The 16,050-nt window shown below is 46.3% G+C and overlaps 1 protein-coding gene across 7 annotated transcripts in view; it reads left to right on the top strand.

The window, feature by feature from the left end:
- LOC119955159 (neuronal PAS domain-containing protein 3) overlaps positions 1-16,050 on the top strand; it is a 1,584,282-nt gene that overhangs the window by 1,206,113 nt on the left and 362,119 nt on the right. The window lies entirely within an intron of this gene.

The following is a 16,050-nucleotide window of genomic DNA, read 5'->3' as shown; positions in this document are numbered from 1 at the left end:
ATATCACAGGCCCGGTACCACTCACTGATGGGGACTGGTGTGGAAGGCAAATTATCAGAGGGAACAACTGAGGGTTGGGAGTGGGTTTGGGAGCTGCCGGACTGCTTGTGCTGCCAAACACTGTGGCTAACCAAGGAGACCATGTGCCACCTGTGCCAGATAATGCCGCACCTGACACCACGGGGGTTTGGAGGAGGATACCCGCTCCCCATGGCGATCAAGGTGACGGCCGCTCTGAACGTTTCTGCCTCTATGCTTTACCAGGTGCCGAGCCGGGACCTGTCTGGGATACCACAGACATCCACATACAGGTGCACCTGCGCTGTAATAGATGCCCTGTGCGCCCAGACAGCGGACTATATAAACTTCAATCAAGAGCAAGCCCATCAGGGTGCCCGGATGACAGGATTTGCCCAGGTCCAGGGGGTGATCGATGGCATACATGTCCCCCTACGAGCACCGGCTCCTCAGGCTCCATCCTTTATCAATCGAAAGGGCTTTCACTGCCTGAACGTTGGTGTGTGACCACCAGCTGAGGCGCACCCTTGGGTGAGGGTACGGCTCTTGGGCAACAAAGGTTACCAGCTTAGGTCTTGGCTAATGACACCTGTCCGGAGGCCCCAGACAGACTGACTGATGCCCATGCTGGAACCATTGAGCGGTGCATCGATATCCTCAAGATGCGCTTCTGATGCCTGGACAGCTCTGGTTGGGCACTCCAATAGAGTCCCAGGAGAGTCTCTAGCATTGAGTTGACCTGCTGCATTATGCAAAACATCGCACAGCAGAGGGCGGACATGCTGGAGGAGGAGTTTGAACGCCAGGCCTCACCTGACAAGGAGGATGAGGAGGATTTAGAATTTAGAATTTAGAACAGTACAGCACAGAACAGGCCCTTCAGCCCTCGATGTTGTGCCGAGCAATGATCACCCTACTTAAACCCGTATACCCGTAACCCAACAATCCCCCCATTAACCTTACACTACGGGCAATTTTAGCATGGCCAATCCACCTAACCCGCACATCTTTGGACTGTGGGAGGAAACCGGAGCACCCGGAGGAAACCCACGCACACACGGGGAGGACGTGCAGACTCCACACAGACAGTGACCCAGCCGGGAATCGAACCTGGGACCCTGGAGCTGTGAAGCATTGATGCTAACCACCATGCTACCGTGATGGCCAGGACGAATCGGGCATGGAGCCTGGGCTGGCACAGCAGACCACCCAACATGTGTTCCAGGGCGGCTCCACATGGGACAACATTATCACCTCCAGATTTGCCGACTAAGAGGCCTGGCCACTAGCAGCTCCGCCACTCTGTCCCACCTCTCCATACTCTACCCCCCCCCCCCCCACACCCCTTCCAAATAATGCCCCCTTTCCCATAGCAGCTTACATCCTCCCCTTCACTACATCCCACCACCTCAGCTCCCCTGCCTCACTCCAAGGGTCCTACCAGCATCACTACAGGTGTTGGCCCTGGACAGGCAGTATCAGCAGGTCTTGTCCATGGGATGGAATATGAGGACGACTCGCCGTGAGATGAGCTCTGCTGCCCCTCATCCTTGGACAAAGTCTGCCTCCTACCTTCAAGATCACCTTCTACTATCCGCCTGGATGATCCCCGTATGTGTGCTGACCATTCCATTTCTTTGGGTTGGTGGTCAGGGTGGGGGGGGGGGCGAAGGGATAGTGCAGTTATGGAGATGGTGAGCATTGATGTGATATTCACTGGGTAAGCTGTCCTACAAGATGGCCTCACACGTCTGGCCCCGTTTCCCTGTCGCCTCTGAGGGTGACCCCAGGTGGAACGTTCAATTGTCGTGGGATCCTGCCCCGTTCCATTCTCCAGCACCCACATCCCACACCACCAACCTGTCATACTCCCCACCCGCACATTATCTACTCCCAGCCCATTCCTCACACCCTTCAGAAAGAGGATTGAGGCAGGTCAGAAAATTGGTCAAAGGGTGTTTAATAATGACTATATTGTGCCCTCACCCCACCTTTAACCTATGTGATGCACCCGTGCCAACTTAATTGGTGTCTAACTTCTTAATTTTACGTGGCCTACTTCTCCTTCTGGTGTGACCCCATTCAGCACATTAGACATGGAGGCGACCTGCTGCGTATCTCGTCCTCTGACCTGAGATGCCTTGGTGGCCATCCTCTGGAGGGCCTGGATCTGGATGGACCACTTTGGTGTTGCTGCCTCCATCTGACGTACCGCAGCAGATGTGACGTGCCCACCAGATGATGACTCAGGAGTCTCTTCACTAAACTGTCCCACTGAGGTGATAGTCGCTGCAATGATGGAGGGTGCAAGTTAATGCAGTGCCAAGAAGTCAGTGTCGGCCCTGGACTCGTCCTCTGGGGTGTGCTGGGCTTGTGGCTGGGGGTGAGGTACCCGAGACAGACTGACATTGTTTGATGGTGATCCTGCAAGACAAAAGACAAGACCCATGGTGGGATCTTGGGGTCTGGGGGAGAGGGGTGTGTCACTTGTTATTGGGACATCACTTTGCATTAGGTGCTCATTTAGTTGTCGCCTGCCAACCCCCACCTCAGAGATAACCCTCTTCTGCACCTCCCCAGATAATGCCATTTCCCTCTGCTCGGTGGGGGCGAGAGCGCTGCAGTCTGGGATGCCCCCTCTGGTCTTCTTCTGCTCCTGCCTGTTGTGGGCTGTCTTTTCCTAGCAAACACACAAAGGACATGGTGAGGCGCATGGTTGTTGACTGCAGGCTATAGTCTCCTGCCGTCCTGGGGAAAAGGGTGTCCCGCCCCTTCTCCACCGCATCCAACATTCGATCAAGCTCCGTGTCCATGAAGCGTGGTGCTGTTCTTCGTGGAGCCATCTTCCTGGCTGAAATGAGAGTGTGTGGGGAGTGGAGTGCTTATGTCCAGTTCCATTTTGTCAAGCTCTCCAGCACCAATTCTGGCCCCAGCGAATCCAACACTGGTGGGAGAGAATTTCTCTAGATTCACGTGGCAGGACATTAGCATGTCCTGACTTGCTCCAGAAATAGCGCCCCCAAAGGGAACATGAACCACATGTAATTCAGGCCCGCTGTCAACACTTAGGGCGTAATCCAATGGCCACGCTGCGCCTGAACAGGGCTCCGCTCCCAGGATCTACCCAGCTCTCAACGCCACACTTTAATGTGCAGATTCCCGAGGTACCTGAGGTTTTGGGATTCATCCCCGTCACCTCAGAGACCTTGGGCAGACGCCGTTCAGCACTAGTCCCCAGAAACGGGGACCAGATGGAACAGCACTGGTGGGGTCACCAGGGGATTGGAGGCCCCCAGCTGCATGCCCTTTGAGCAAGACCATGCCCTGGCACTGCTGGTGCCACCTGGCACTGCTGGTGCCACCTGGCACCCTGGCAGTCCCGTTCCGAACCTTGGCAGTACCAGCCTGGCACCCTGACAGCGCCACCTGGGTGCAAGCCTGGCATTGCCAAGGTGCCAAGCTGGCATTTTTTTGCGCAGTGGTGATCAGGCTGGTGGTGCCCTATGTGGGTTATTGGGGGGAGGGGGGGGGGGTCGGGGATCGTTTCAGGGGCCCCAGAGATCGGGATGCCATTTAAAAATGGCATCCCGATCTCTTGCTGCACTGGGGAGTTCCGGTGAGTGGGGCTCCACAGTGCACAGAACAGGGCTATGTATGGTTCAGCCACAATTTCCCTGCTGAGGCACCTTATACAATGCAAGTCACGATGTATAGACATGTGTTTCTTGATACTGCTAGCGCCAGGAAACACTTGGCTAAATGCACTTGCTATGCGGTTGAATTGAGCCCTTAGTCTACCAACCAGAGAATTTAGTATGAAATCGGTCCTAAGATCACTTTACACTAATGCTGCATCTCAGTGTGTAAAAGATTTTAAACCACTTTTTTAAAAACAAGGGAGTTCTCCTGTTATTCTAGGCACTTTTATCCCTCAACCTGCACCACTAAAATAAATGGTCTGGTCGTTTGCCTTGGGACTGATTCTGGGACCTTGTTTCCAGATTTACTGCTGCAACCCCGTGTATTGCAACAGTGATTATACTCCAGAAGTGCCTCATTGAGTGTGAAACACTTTGGAATGAACTAAAATTGTGAAGGACACGATCTAAATGCAAGTTCCTTGTTTCAGAGCAGCTCAATATGATCATTTGTCTTTACCATTGCATTGGCATGTCAATGTTAGTCAAAAGCATCACCGACTGATGGCATTTATTTCCTGTTGGAGATGTAAGAGTAAAAGCCTGGTTGTACCTTTTCCTGGCGCATGCTGCAAGTTTATATCAGGAAATTGTGCATGCTCAACCTGTATCTTTCCATCCATTCATTTTATTGTTTGTCAGTCACTGGCTGAGAGTGGAAAGTTCCCTGACGTGTGCTCCAAAAGCACAATCTTTATCCCATCAACAAATTCAAACTCCACGTAGTGAATTCAGTACACACTAAATCTTATGAAGATTTTTTTCCTGCCAATTACTGGAAAGTGTTTTATGCTTTATATTGTATGTTAATGTCAAACATCTTTATGTAATGATCCCTAACGACTCAACATTACAGGACATTAAAGCAAAAGTTGCTGAATGGCTAAAAATGCCATTTACCTAGTTATAATAAGAAATAATTGCCACCTATCTGATTAAGTAAAACTATTTCTCTCTTATGCTGCATTGATTTACCAGTTATTGTGAACGATTGTCTTTATTAGTTATATAGTTTCTAAATAGACATGGATACTTGAATTAAAACAGAAAATGCTGGAAATACCCCAGTCCTGAAAGCACCTGTGGAGAGAGAAACAGTATTAATGTTTTGGGGTAACGATCTTTCATTGGAATTGATACATTAGATGGATATTTCCCTTTCTGAGGCAGTCACAACAGGAGGTAAAAACAGCTTTGAAGCCCCAGCGGCCGCTTTCCCTGCTGTATTGCCGGCAACTTAGAAAAATAAATCCAAAATACTGGGTCCCACGACATCATGTAACTTCATTTTTAAAGATCCGGGTGCCCCAGTGCATGAAAATAAAAATAGAAGCCCCCTATCCATGCAACAATCCCTCCCGAGCACTGCACAGGCAGTGCCAGGGAGCAGTGCCTGGACTGTGCCAGGGTACTGCCCGGGCATGACCCTCTCCCCCATGAGGGATGCATTCATCTGAGCCCACCAGCTGCACACCATGAGAGACCGCCAACGTGAATGGATAATGTAACGGGATTGGGGGGGGGATTTAATCTAATGGGGTTCTCGACATTGAACGCCGGAAATCCAATAACGCCACTGTCGGGGGAAGGGGCAGGGACAATCACAATGGGACTTCTCACCAACGCATAATGCGATTTCGGCCTCACCTGAAATTTGGCGCTCCTGGCACCATTCACGCACGATGTGAATGGGAATGCAAAATCCCGGCCATTAACTTTATTTTGTCATCTCTGATGTTGCCAGACCCGCTGGATATTTACAGCATTTTCTGCTCATTTTCAGGTTGACAGCATACACGGTATTCTCTTTATGAATATTTAATAATAATCTTTATTAGTGTCACAAGTAGGCTTACATTAACACTGCAATGAAGTTACTGTGAAAATCCCCTAGTCGCCACGGTGCCTGTTCAGGTACACTGAGGGAGAATTCAGACAGTTTAATTCACCTAACAAACACGCCTGTGGGAGGAAACCGGAGCATCCGGAGTAAACCCGCGCAGACACAGGGAGAACGTGCATACTACGCACAGACAGTGACCCAAGCCGGGAATCGAACCCGGGTCCCTGGTGCTGCGAAGCAACTGTGCTAACCACTGTGCTACCATGCCGTATAAACGTTGTCAGACCAATTTTAACCTTGTTCATCCTTTGGAAAATGGACAGGTGGGCAGTTCCTTTTTTAACTTCTTGGCTGAGGTAGTGCTCTCTTTTCTAAAGTTCCAATTTTAATCTGTGCTTCTGAGTAGGAAGGAAGGCCAGCTGCCAGAAACCTGGAGGGGTCTTTTTTAGATATGCAGATCAGCTTTGATAACTTCATTGTGGCTCAAATATTATTATAATCAGAAGCCTGTGCAAGAAAGTCTATGGTGGCTTTTCCATTAGTGCAGCAAAGTCGGCCTCCTCTGTAAATCCCCAGCATCACAGATGCCAGTCTTCAGCCAATTCTGAAGCAGAAAAAATACAATATTACTGCCACATCAGTCTATTCTCAATCATTAGAAAATAACAGGGTCGTCAGCAGTGCTAGCAAGTGGACTTTCTTAGAAATAAGGTGCCCGCTTACGTTTTGCTTGGCCTGCCAGGGTCACACAGCTCCTGACCTCGTTACGGCCTTGGCTCAAGCATGGCCAAAGACTTGAATTCCAGAGATGAGGTGAGAGTGACCGTCATTAACACTAAAGCAGTGTTTGGCCACCTGTGGCATCAAGGAGTCCTAGCAAAATCGGAGTCAATGGGAAACAGGTGGAATAGTGGTTAGCACTGCTGCCTCACGACGCCAAGAACCCGTGTTCGATCCCAGCCCCGGGTCACTGTCCATGTGGAGTTTGCACATTCTCCCCATGTCTGCATGGGTCTCACCCCCACAGCCCGAAAAGATGTGCAGGGTAGGTGAATTGTCCATGTTAAAATTGCCACTTATTTGAAAAAAAAAGAATTGGGTACTCTAAATTTATGTTAAAAAAAAATTTTTATGGAATCGGGGGGAAGCTGTCCACTGGTTGGAGTCATACCGAGCACAAAGGAAGAATGTTGTGGTGGTTGGAGGTGAAAGACTTCAGTTCCAGGACACCACTGCAGGGGTTCCTCATGGTTAGTGTCTGAGGCCCAACTATCTTCAGCTGCTTCATCAATTACCTTCCTTTCATCTTATTTTTATTTTTTCAAATAAACTTAGAGTACCCAATCATTTTTTCCAATTAAGGGGCAATTTAGCATGGCCAGTCTACCTACCCTGCACATCTTTGGGTTGTGGGGGTTAAACCCACACAAACATGGTGTGGTATTATCATACACGAAGGTAATGCAAGGGTTAATGAAATGGATACAGACAGTCACTGGAGGGAATTATTCCTACAGGCATATAACGGATGACGCTGAGCCTTGTGGGACAGAAGGTGGAGTAGGTGGTAGGAGCAGAAGCAGGTTAGAAGGAGTGAAGATAGTGAGGGAGCAAGAGAGAAGTTTAAGTTAGATAGTTAGATGAATATAGTGAATATAGTTTGTGAGTGGTTAATCAACTGTTTAGTTTATTAGGAAAAAAAGTGTTGAATCCAGTTAGTTGTGTTGAATAAAATAGTTTTGTTTGTTTACAAGACGTGTTGGTCTCTGATCAACACAACACATCGAAGCCATCTGGTTAGAGCAAGGAAGAGAACAACACACATGCTGAGATTGTGCAAACTCCACACGGACAGTGAACCAGGGTCGGGATCGAACCTGGGACCTCGGCGCCGTGAGGCAGCAGTGCTAACCACGGCACCACCGTGCTGCCCCACCTTCCTTCCATCTTAAGGATAGAAGTGGGGATGTTCACTGACAATATCCAGACTTGGGTTGACAAGTGGCAAGCAGCATATGAGCCACACCAACAATGACCATTACCGACAATAAATAATCTAACTATTGCGCCTTGACATTCAATTGCATTACTATCACTGAATCCATCACTATCAACTTCTTGGGGGTTACCATTGACCAAAAACTGAACTGGACTATCCATATAACTATTGTGGCTACAATAGCAGGTCAGAAGTTGGGAATCCTGCGGCAAGCAACTTACTTCCTGACTCCTCAAAGCCTGTCCATCATCTATAAGGCATAGATTAGGAATGTGGTAGAATACTCTCTCCATGAGTGCAGCTCCAACAACACACAAGAAGCTTGACACCATCCCAGACAAAGCAACCCACTTGATTGGTACTCTATCCACAAACATTAATTCCCTCAACCACTGATGCAAAGTAGCAGCAGTGTGTACCATTTACAAGATGCACTGCAGGAACTCACCCAAGGTTCCTTTGACAGCATCTTCCAAACCCACGACCACTACCATCAAGAAGGACAAGGGCAGCAGATACATGTGAACATTGCCACCTGGAGGTTCCCCTCCAAGCCACTCACCATCCTGATTTGGCATTATATTGTTGTTCCTTCACTTTCGCTGGGTCAAAATCTTGGTACTTCCTGCTGGATGTACTTAAACCATCTGCACTGCAATGTTTTAAGAAGGCAGCTCATTGTCACCTTCTGAGGGGCAATTAGGGATTGACTAGTCAGCAATGCCTACACCCCATAAAAGAATGAAAAAAGCAGTCATGGCAGCCAGAAGAGACTCAAAAAAGTAAGTGATTTTACTTTTATTAACTTTCTGAGGCCAGAGGAACATTCACTTCTCCAGGCTTTCAGCCTTACTTCCCCAATCTCAAAGAAGCCCACATGATTGACCTACCAAGATCGCCTTGAATATTCACTACCTCAACCACTGGCACACTATGGCAGCAATGTGTACTATAAACAAGATATCAGAGTTACTTGCCAAGGCTCTTTTGACAGCACCATCCAAATCCCTAGTCTCCACCAACTAGAAGAACAAGGGCAGCAGACAAATGTGAACATCACCACCTGTAAGTACTCCTCCAAGCCACATACCATCCTGACATGAAACTATATTTCAATTCTTTCTCTGTCAAAATCGTGGAACTTCCTAACAGTAATCTAAAATCTACGACACCAGATTGCCTACAGTGGTTCAAGATGGCCACTCATCCATCACCTTCTCAAGGGCAATTAGGGATGGACGACCGGGCAACAATGCTGGCTTTGCAGGCAATGCTCATGTTCCATGAAAGAATTTGAAAAAAACTTCTGAACCAGCTAAGTATATCAGTTGAGGACCAGGAACCATTTGTTTGATTCTAATGGTGGTCTCCCACTGCTTAACGTTCTGTTGCCACTGTTTTTTATTGGGAGAGGGAAAGGGCCTGTACTGATGAGGCGCCAGAGTTAAAATCAACCAGGCCACATGTTGTCAAGGTCAGGATAAGGTGCTAAGGTCAAGATCGTTTGCTGCCCACCTTGGCCCCTTGTCCACAACACTGGCACCTTGAGTTAAAATCAGTCTTGTGTCTTGATCTTCTTAAATGTAATTTGAATGTTTTGTGTAATACTTAAAATTATAATTGTATTAATATCAGGAATTTACACAGTTGTAAATGTTCTGTTCATTGCCTTATCTTTAAACTTTAGCTAACTAGAATATTCATAATTTCTTGAGTTTAAAGCAAAATCTTCAGGTATGTATCCAATGGTTTATTATGTGTATTTTACTGACTAAGGACAAGCGAGGCCATATTCTGTAAGTGACATGAATTTCAATTACTTACTTTGAGAAGCTGCTGCTAGGTTCTAATGCAGACACCATATCATTGGCCATTTCCATCAATACCCTTGCAAATTGTCACATCCATTAATCTTGGAGATGTCATCGACATGCATCAATATTTAAAGCTGCCAGTGTAAAGCACAGATTATTGATGTGCTCTTAAAAGAACGTAGCAATTCTTTGTTGTGAAGAGAAAATGATCTTTTGGAGTGTGTGCACATAGCTGTACTGGTTGGGTTGCTACAGGTTTACATAATATACAGGAAAATTAGTCTCTTATCTCGTCATCTGCAAAGAAAGAAGCACAATTCACTTTTGATTTAGCATAAAGGCAACCTTTATAACACTGCTTTAAATGTACTTCGATAAAAGAATCAGCAGATTTGTTCTTTCATTTAAAATTGAAATGAGCATGTTCTTGCAGATCTGTGTGAAGCTGGATGGGTATAATTAGAATGCATCTCTTTCTGTGAAGGATTTAAGTAATAAAGGTGGAGAGATGCGGATTAATTTTTTTTTTCATTTCTGTCTTCAGTCTCATAAAACATATATCTCTGAAAATCAAGGGTGAATGAATAAATTGGGCTTGATTTACCCCATTAGGGATATTGTCCTTTGATGTGATTGATTTGATATTGTCATCTGAATTTAGTTATTTTTCAAATCAGAGGTTTCAGTTGTTTCCATTCATTCATTGTTTCAAGTTCACTGCAGCACTATTAACCACCCCTCCTCCCCCCCCCCCACCAACGAATCAGATTTACCTGTTTTTAAAAAAAAATCATCTTATGAAAATGCAGTATTGCCAAGGAGTGATATTTTGTCAAAAGAAAAATGCTTCTAACTTGGAGAAAAATGTACAAAAAGATCAAAGCAACCACATCAAAGGGCTTGCCCCTAACTCACTACTATGGACTTTATTTGACATTGCCACCACTATAGTCCCTTTTCTTATGAAGACAACAGATTGCATCTTTAATCCAGCTGTTGAGTGGGGATTCAAGCTCTAGCAAGCAATCTCACAATGGGAAGTGAATAAATTAAAGAAATGAAACAAATCCACAAATTTTTGTGGTAGTTCATCCTTACCTAAAAATACAGAAATACCGAGTTGCTGTGCAAGGTGATTTTGTCCTTTGTTGTTGTAACCGTGAAGTAAAACTCATTTTCACGCTGAACGTGAATCCTTGTCAGAGGTATTTTTTTCAACATCACCAAAAATCTTATGGCTGCTTTGGGTTTTTATTACGGGTAAGTTGTAACATTTTTGACAACGTGAAATTTTTTAAACTGGCAATTGATACAAGCAGAGTTATCCATTTATCTACCATACGTGGTGGTGCAGTAAAGCTGTCAGTGCAAATCTTATCACATAGAACTTTGTTTGTTTTCTGTAGTGATTTATGATGGCTTTGAAAAGGTCTGGTGATCCCATAGGCGAGCTTGATTCTCCAAACTCTTGTAGTCGATGGATCTAATTCTTGACACTTTTGATAGCGTTCTGAGTGGTTTTGATAAATCAATTTTTCTTGTTTAAATTAATTGATCAGAAAACTATGTTCCTCAGAGAATTGTCAAAGTTTATGACTATATTGTGAAGGAACTGGTCATCAGAAGATAGATATTAATGAGACATTTTGATGGGAGTTTTCTTGTAGCAGGACAAATACCATCTTGTGTAATTCAATATGTTTTAAATGCCTTCCAAAGGTAAAAAGTCAAACGAAGTAATGTGCTAAATAGTTAATCCATTGAAAAGCCGAGAAGCTTCAGCATACTGTACAGCAGGCATTTTTACACTGATCATGTACCGTTGACTGTAAACTCTTGGTACATGTGATGCCAACATTATTTTGTATAAATAACCTTAGCAGCAGCATACCTCCAAAGAAATGTAGATGCAGCTTTTCATGAATATGGGGCTGGCCATTGATGGCAGTGAAAAATGTGATCCTCCTTTTGATTTGTAGTGTTCAATAGTTTGTTTAATCTCTGTTTGTTTATGCTGGTCTGGTAACTGATCCTTGTATACTTGCTTGATTGCCTTTGCGTGGAGCTGGTAGGATAAGTACTGATACAACACACGGAATGTTTCAGAAATTCAAAAATGTGAACATGTGCGTGTTGAAATCCCTGTAAATTCTGAGGTATTTCAAAGTTATGTAAATAAATTGTTTGGATTGAGAACTAGAGTCATCTCTGCATTGCTCTATGATGAATAGGATATACAACGAACGCATAACAAAAATTGACCATGAGGGGACCAGTTGAGAAAAGTTCAACTTTAGCAGCTCCAGAACCATGGGCGGAATTCTCCGTTGTCTGACGCCAATAGCATCATTGGCTATCGGACGGAGAATCCCTGTTTACGACCGATCCACGGGCTGCGCCTATTTTCGGATTCTTTGCCCCCTCTAAAACAACATAATTGGGGAGTACGCCGCACGCAGTTGGGACAGCCTCAGGACGTTACCTGAAGTCCCTCCCCCGATGCTCCGATGGGCCGAGTTCACAATGGCACGGGGGACGTGTGCTCTAAGTTTTCGGGAACCCGGCGTGGCGGCTGCGGACTGTGTTCAGCGCCACCACAGTCTGGGGGGGGGGGGGGGGGGTGGGGGGGGTGGGAGCCGTGCTGCTGGCCGGGAGAGGGGGGAATTTTGGAGAGAGCTGGGGGGACTCATGGGGGGTAGCAAAGGGGTGTTCAGGGGGGCACTATCTGGCTGCTCAGGTCCGTGCGGCCGGTGCCATGTTGTACGGCATGACCACTGCAGGTCATCACCATGCACGGCCACGGTCCCGGCAATTCTCCAGGTGTTTATATCGGGAAGGCCGTGCTTTTTACGAGACGCTGCTAGTCCCTCACCGGTCGGAGCATCGGTGCGGGGGTTGTTCGTAAAACCAGACACATCCTGCAGACATAGCCTCAAAATTTCATCGCTGGAGGACCCTCCCATATGATGGGAGCAATAGATTTTGAGGATCAAAACCTACTTGCTCACTAGCGGATGGACAGTCCAGACGGAGGAGTGATTCATAAGAAAGCGATACTTGTACATTGTCTTGGAACAGAACACCAGTGAATGTTCGAAAGAAGACAGAAGGTACATTGACTTTCCAATAAGTCGAAAAATACTTCAGGCCAAAGAAAAGTGTGATGATTGAAGAATATACATTCTATCAGCGATGACAGGGTAATGGTGAGCCCATCTAACGATACCTGGCAGCGTTATGGTAATTGCTTCTACTAGTGCAGAACTACTTTGCAAAGGTAGTTGGGATGTCGAAGGAGTTACTTCATCGGTTCGACATATGGAAGAGTCTTTTCCTGAGAGTGATGTACCATCACAATAGAAAAAGCACCGGGTCACTTCAGTGAATGTAAACATTGTGGAAAAGGATTTCCTCACAGAAAGATGTACAAGGACAAGGGCAGCAGATACATGGGAACACAGCCATCTGCAAATTTCCCTCTAAGTCACACATCATCCTAACTTGGAGCAATGTTGCCATTCCTTCACTGTTGCTGGGTCAAAATCCTGGAACTGCCTTCCTACAGCTGTGTGGGTGTACCTGCAGCACGTGGACTGCAGTGGCTCAAGTAGGTGTCTCACGACCAACTTCCCACGGGCAAATCGGAATAGGCACTAAATGCTGGCCCAGCCAGTGATTTTCCTCCATCCTGTGAATGAATGGGGGGGAAAAAAATCACAAAAAGACACCTGAGAAGAGAGACCATTTAAGTTTGGAGTTTGTAAAGCTTTGTTTCAGGTTGTCTCCTCCCTGCAGAGACAGTGAACGAACTTTCAAAGGTGGTAAATCCTCTGTTACTCCCTCTGTGCTTAAGAGTCATAAAAATACACATATTTGGGAGATAGAGAAGATTTGTTCATATTGTGGCTAGACATTTTCCAGCAATGGAACATTACGTATGCACATAGCGCCTTACAAAGAACCTACAACTCGAATGACGAATTAAAAATGAATATTAAGATACGCACATGGGAACAAGCTGACCACCATACCAGTGCTCTGAGTGTAACAAGGCTTTAGTGAGACGAGGGGCTAAATGAACATGTGACGACACCAGCTGAACTTATAATAGGTTGTAACTTTTTCATACTACTAAATATTCTGAAGCTATCGACACCAATTATTGGGAATGTCAGCGACAAAGCAGATTAAATCGCAATGCGACAAGGTAAAGTAAAAAGTACACTTTGACAAATGAAAAACCGCAAGGCTATCTCAATTTGAGGTTGAAGAGTCGGTTTGAATCAAATGGCCAAATTGTGACCACAAATTTGCATCATTTTTGACAGGGCGAAAACCGATCAAGCCCTCGCTGGGCGAGATCCAGATCTGAATATTTAAATGAAGCTCATTTAAATACCTGGATACCGGATTCACCCGGCACCTGGGATTCACCAGCCACACCTGGGAGATTTCACCAGTGCGCCGTCTAGTACTGGTCCACACAAACGTGGATCAGGGTAACAGCATCTGCGGGAGGATCTCCAAGGCCATTGAAGACCGGGTGGTTGAGTACAGGGCAGGGTGGCACCCTGGTACACCCTTTGGTACCAGCCTAGCACCCTGACAGTGCCATCTGGGCACTCCGACTGTACCAACATTGGACTTCTTGGGTGTCCAGGTGGCACTACTAAGGGGTCAGGCCCAGAGGGTGGCCTTGTCAGGTTTGGGGGGGGCCAAAACCCAAGGGGCCCCTTTGGGTGAGGTGTGGTTCCTGGGGGCCTCTCCAAGGTGGAGAAGGGAGAGAGGGTCAGAAAAGCGCGGGGTGCCTGAAAGGTGAGGGTGTGGGGGAGATCGGGGCCACTGGGCAAAATGGCGCCCCAATCTGCGAGGACCCTTTCCTGTTGGTGAGCTGGGGAGAAACTCCCCACTTATCCCGTTAGATAGCGGGATGTTTCTTGGCGTTGCAGCCGCTGAGAAACGCTCGGCTAAATGTGCTGTTTGGCGGATTTTTACTTATTCCACTGAATCAGTTCTGAATAGTTGACACGCGATTCAACGGCACATAAACATTTTTAATGAGGATCGGAGTTTTCATGCCATTCAATGGCACATAGTAAATTTTAAAACGAGGATAGGGGTTCACGCTGGACCTGAGAGGGGCAAGCCCTAATCTCTCTTACAGTCCTTTTTAAAGGTTGTGCCTGTCTCAGAATACTGTTGCAGCACAGCTCGGATTGATGGCATGGACCCCCTCCCGCTAATCGCTGTCTCAAACCCCCCCCCCCCCCCCCCCCACCCCCCCAACTTCAGCATCCCCACCCTCAGGCCTCCTCTTCAGCACCTGCCACTTGGCAGTGTCAATCAGACACCTTGCACCCCAAAGAGGGCCAAGGGGATGATTAGCGGCCCTACACTTGTCTCCAGGGTGTCAAGAGGAGTCCTGGAGCATTGCAGGAGGCCAGTGAAACAGACTTCCTACCCGATGAGATTTAAATAAGGATTAATTAGGTCTTTGCATTTTCCTGCTGGATCTGAGCGGGAACCTCGTTGAGGCCAGTCGGACAGGCCGGGAGGCTCACAACGAGTTTGATGCCCATTCGTGAAACCTGTCTTCTGCGTCCTGCCCAATTCACCATGTTATCGTGATTCCCACCACTGGCTGGTGGCCCCATAGAACCCTTCCCAATATTTTCCTATGTCACTATAAATATGGGAGGGGGCATGGGAGCACAGTTGTTAGCACTGTTGCTTCACAGTGCCACGGTCCCAGGTTCGATTCCCTGCTTGGGTCACTGTCTGTGCGGAGTATGCACGTTCCCCCTACGTCTGCGTGGGTTTCCTCCAGGTGCTCCGGTTTCCTTCCAAAAGTCCCGAAAGACGTGCTTGTTAGATGAATTGGACATTCTAAATTCTCCCTCAGTGTACCCAAACGAGCGCCAGAATGTGGCGACTAGGTGATTTTCACAGTAACTTCATTGCAGTGTTAATGTAAGTCTACTTGTGATACTAATAAAGATTATTATTATATTTTGGGGTTTCAATTTTTTTTGTAAGCATGTTTTTACCTGATATTTTTGACATCTGATTTTCGTTGCCAACAAAGTGGCTGAACGAAGAAAATCAACTCACTAAATTCGCCAAATATACTCATGTAGTATGTAGTGTAACGTTGTGATAATTATTAAATACACTTTATCCACCATGGCGGATAATGTTGCGTTTTAATCAATGCGGTTTGTTGTATATTTTGTGAAGTTGCTGGTATAATCGATGTGTCAATAGATACTTGCTGCGCTTGTGAAGGTCATGTTTCTTCAAAGAGCTCGTTCTGCAGCAGTCTGTCAATTTCCTCTAAAATGGATAATCCATATTTGAGAACACAGTAATTCAGGATACGGCCATCTGCCATTAAGCCTGAGAATTGCAGATTCTGTTAGAATTGGACCAGTGAATTTGCATCTACATAGTGCTTTTCATAACCTTTGGATGTCCTAAAATGTGTTACCACCAATTAAATACTGTTTAAATGTAGATACTGTTTTAATTTAAGAAAATGCAACTGGCAACAACAACATTTGCATTTATATCACACCACTTCCATAGGTAAAGCCTAATATGCTTTGCAGGAGTGTTATAAGCAACATTTGATGCTGAAGCACATAATAGAGCATATGACCAAAATTATGGTCAAAGATG

Source organism: Scyliorhinus canicula, chromosome 2, assembly GCF_902713615.1.
Source record: "Scyliorhinus canicula chromosome 2, sScyCan1.1, whole genome shotgun sequence".
Taxonomy (NCBI): Eukaryota; Metazoa; Chordata; class Chondrichthyes; order Carcharhiniformes; family Scyliorhinidae; genus Scyliorhinus; species Scyliorhinus canicula.
Note: the sequence above shows the minus strand (reverse complement) of the source record. Positions and strands in the feature narration are given on the sequence as shown.